The 4048-nt window shown below is 25.9% G+C and overlaps 1 long non-coding RNA gene across 2 annotated transcripts; it reads right to left on the bottom strand.

Moving 5' to 3' along the window:
- Nucleotides 1-359: 359 nt before the first annotated feature.
- Nucleotides 360-1985, bottom strand: LOC136080023 (uncharacterized). Of its 2 annotated transcripts, XR_010638386.1 has the most exons (4): nt 1493-1979; nt 1284-1381; nt 1029-1189; nt 360-952 (listed from the first exon to the last, which is right to left on the bottom strand). It is a non-coding gene; the product is annotated as an uncharacterized LOC136080023 (long non-coding RNA). The 2 variants fall into 2 exon arrangements; XR_010638385.1 differs by having other exon boundaries at nt 1284-1985.
- Nucleotides 1986-4048: the final 2063 nt, after the last annotated feature.

Here is a 4048-nt window from a genome sequence, read left to right as displayed (position 1 = left end):
TATATATATATATATATATATATATATATATATATATATATATATATATATATATATATATATATATATATATTAGGGTGGGTCAAATATTTTTAAAAATCTAAAGGCACTGTTTTCCATGTGCTGTGAGCGTACTCTAGGATCAATAAAAAACAAAATTTAATTTATTTGCTCCAATTTTAGACCCCACTCAACGGGCTCGAAAGTTAAACTTTTGCCCCAAAAAGTCATATTATGAGTAGTTAAATCCCCTTAATTAATTTTTTTTGTTTTGTTTTTTGTTTAAGTGAGTAGAGACATTTGTGTGATCAATTAAAACAATAATTCCGCAAAATAGAGACTACTAGGACAGCTTTAGGTGTTGTTTTGTAAGTTTTTTATGTTAAAACTTTTACCTGGTTTCTCAAAAAAACCCGTTTTTTACGTAATATAATAATCTTGAAGGTTTTGGGTATAAAAATAATTTTTTGGCAACTTTTTCTCCTATGTTAATGTCTAGCGTTTCATCGCATATAGCAAGTACAACATTTTGTTCTGAAAGAAACCATAAATGATTTTTTAAACTTTTAATTGCTGCAGTTGAAATTGTTTATTAAATGATCCATACTTGATCATGCTCCTGACTGCACATAAATCTGAGCAAGGAGAAGAGGCTGCCAATGGTGCTTTCAGAAACGATCTTGCATGAAATAGCATAATAAACTCAGTAACTTGATGAAATATTGCTATTTCATTATTGAAAATTAAATGTAAGCAGTTCTATTGTCATGCACTAGATAGCTTTTGATAAAAATCTTGCATGATGAAAAGCTATAGGTTTACGAAACTTAAAATTTGCTAGTTTATCACTGCCTCGCCAAACCAGAGCAAGCTCTGCCAAATGCTTGTAGTCACCACGTGGAAAATTGTCTGTGAACAAGGAACATTCAAGATAAATTTTGGTTTCAAAAGCCTTTGAAAAAATGTAATTCAAATTTTTTAATATGATTTTTTTTTAATTTAGAAAAAAGAAATATACAAATCTCTACCTTTTCTTCTAAAAATGTTCCTTTTTGCTTCCCTTATTCAAACCTGTTAGGGTTGTTTAAATTTATGTGTAACTTTATAGTTTTCCAGAAATTTTGAATTTTTTGAAAAGATTATCAACTGGTCCGTTTGAAGCTATCCTAGAAACTGCAAGTGCTGCATGCTAGATAATGACAAATGATAAAATAAAAAAGCCATTTGAACAGAACTAGAACAAAAATATTTTATAAATAAACAATAAATAGCATGGTTTTAACCTTAATATGGAGCTCATATATTTGATGTCTGCAAGCAAACCATATTAACGGTCTGCACATCAATTTTTCCAGCAATACACATGCACCCTGCATCCAGCCTTAATTTGATTCATTTATTTGAAAAGAAAAAATTAAAAAGTGTAATGAAAATTATAACAAATTACAAAAGTATTATCTATTATACTATTAGGTGCACAAATTTTTCTCACCTTTATTTGAAGATGTAGTGTCAAAGCATACACTATGTATTAAATCCCAGTGATTCCAAGATTCCGATATTTCCTTAATAGCTTTGGCTAGTGTTATTCCACGACTATCTGTTATAGAAAGAACCTCAAGAAGTTGTTCTTAATCAATACTAGGACTTGAAATCACTAGTGCGAAGCGCTCAACATTTCTATTTTCACCATAAAAATACTCTTTTACTAATTTTGTATCAAAATGAACACAAATAGTTTTCCCTGGGATATTTTAATGAAATCTTCCTTTATTTTTAAACCTTATTAAACCTTATTAAAATCTTTTTAAACATTATCACTAATTGCATCATTTGAATGGACCTTGGCTGACTTAAGATAAATATCAATTTCCTTTAGGTTTCCACCAGCTGAGTTAATGACATTGGCCAAAGTAGCTGTTTGTGCTAAACTCTGAATACCATATCTCTTTGTTGTAACAGCAGTGGCCTTTAAGATTTTCCTTGGTATATATATATATATATATATATATATATATATATATATATATATATATATATATATATATATATATATATATATATATATATATATTACAAAGGAGAAAAAGGCAAAAAATGAAAATGTCAGTCATTTTGATATAAAATAAATAAACTTATTGAATCAACAAAAATTTTACTATTAATTTGAGATTTTATTCATATTATGATAAATTTAAAAAAATGTTTAATACCGGTATTATAACGGTATTACCGGTATTGAAATTTAGTATCGAAATACAGGTATTGAAAAAAGGTATCAGTATTGGAAGCACTACCCAGTGAAAAATAAAACCGCGTCCCACATGGGTTCCGTGTGGGATTGATGGGATTTATGTGGGACGGATTTTCCCATGTAGTATCCGTATGGAAATTTGTCACCTTAAACCCATGTGGGTAATCCCACATGGGTTACATGTGGGAACCATATGGTATTTACACACATGGGAAATCCCACGTGGGTTTCCTGTGGGATTTGCATGGGAATTAATTTAAAAGCTGGAAACTAAAAAAAAAACTAAAAAAAAATTTTTTAAATCAACATTGCATTGCGTTACGTTTATATTGTGTGAAAATATTTTATATTAATAAAGAAAATGGCAAGCAAGTATGTAAGTACCACGAATAATTTTTATCTTTCCTTATAGAAATAAGATTAAGATTTGTGCAAATAGACGTATTATTAGGATAATATAATAGTTATTTGAATATAGATCTTGAGTAAATTATTTGCAAACAATTAACTGATGCAAGTTGAAATGTTGTCAAAAACCAATCTTGCATGCATGGGACACTGCAGTGTCCCACAAAGAAATGCAGGTTTGAAAGTCAAAGAATTCCCAATTTTCTTTATTAAAAAAAGAAAAAAATAGGATGGGTTTCTGTAACTTTTTTTATGGTCCAAAACTTTTAACTTTATATATAATAAAGTCCTTAAGACTTAAGGGACTTACAAACTACATTGAGGAACAAAAACAGGATATTTACAGAAACTTTTCAATTTTTAATCTGGAGTACCACAGTGTTATTGATAATAAAGCCTATGGGTCCAGTTTTCAAAGTAATATGATCTAAGTAATGTTTAAATAAAATAATATGCTTTAAAATGCATATAGTTATACATATAGCTCCTGATAGTTAACTATATGTATAACTAGTTATACATATAATTTGTTATAAAAACTTATTTTTTAAGGTTATGCTTGAATAAATTAGTACCAATTAATTCAAATTCAAGATTTAGTTAAAGTTCAAGTTAATGTTCTTATTTATTCATTGTTTTTGTTAATTTTATATTTATTTGTTCAAATTTATCAGTTAGTACTATATTTTACTACAGTAAGAATGTTTATCATTGTTGAACGTGATTTTATGTTGTTATTGATGTTAAATTTATTACGTTTCAATAACTCAGATTGAATCTTAACTGAATTATTGTAAGCTTTGTAGGGGTTTGTTGTATATCAAATGGTGTTGTAAATAAAGTAAAAATAATATATATATATATATATATATATATATATATATATATATATATATATATATATATATATATATATATATATATATATATATATATATATATATAAATATACATATATATATATAAATATATATATATATATATATATATATATATATATATATATATATATATATATATATATATATATATATATATATATATATATATATATATATATATATATATAAATATAACATTAAAACAATAAAATTGATACAAAATTTCACTTTAAAACGAATACCATTAACATTGTGATGATAATAGCATTAGGAAACTAGTATTTATGTATTATTATTATACTATAAATAAATAGTTTTTTAATTCATTTTATAAAATGGAGACTGACAACTGATAATTAATGGAAATAAATACAAATTGTAAAAATCATGTATTATTACTAAATACTATATTAATGCTAGTCTACAAAGTTAAAATCAATTTAGAGCATTGTTGTTAGTTCTTTTGCGATTCGCACTTCCACTTCTGTCTCTCAAATTTATAAAA

This window comes from Hydra vulgaris, chromosome 05, assembly GCF_038396675.1.
Source record: "Hydra vulgaris chromosome 05, alternate assembly HydraT2T_AEP".
In the NCBI taxonomy this organism is placed as follows: Eukaryota; Metazoa; Cnidaria; class Hydrozoa; order Anthoathecata; family Hydridae; genus Hydra; species Hydra vulgaris.
Note: the sequence above shows the minus strand (reverse complement) of the source record. Positions and strands in the feature narration are given on the sequence as shown.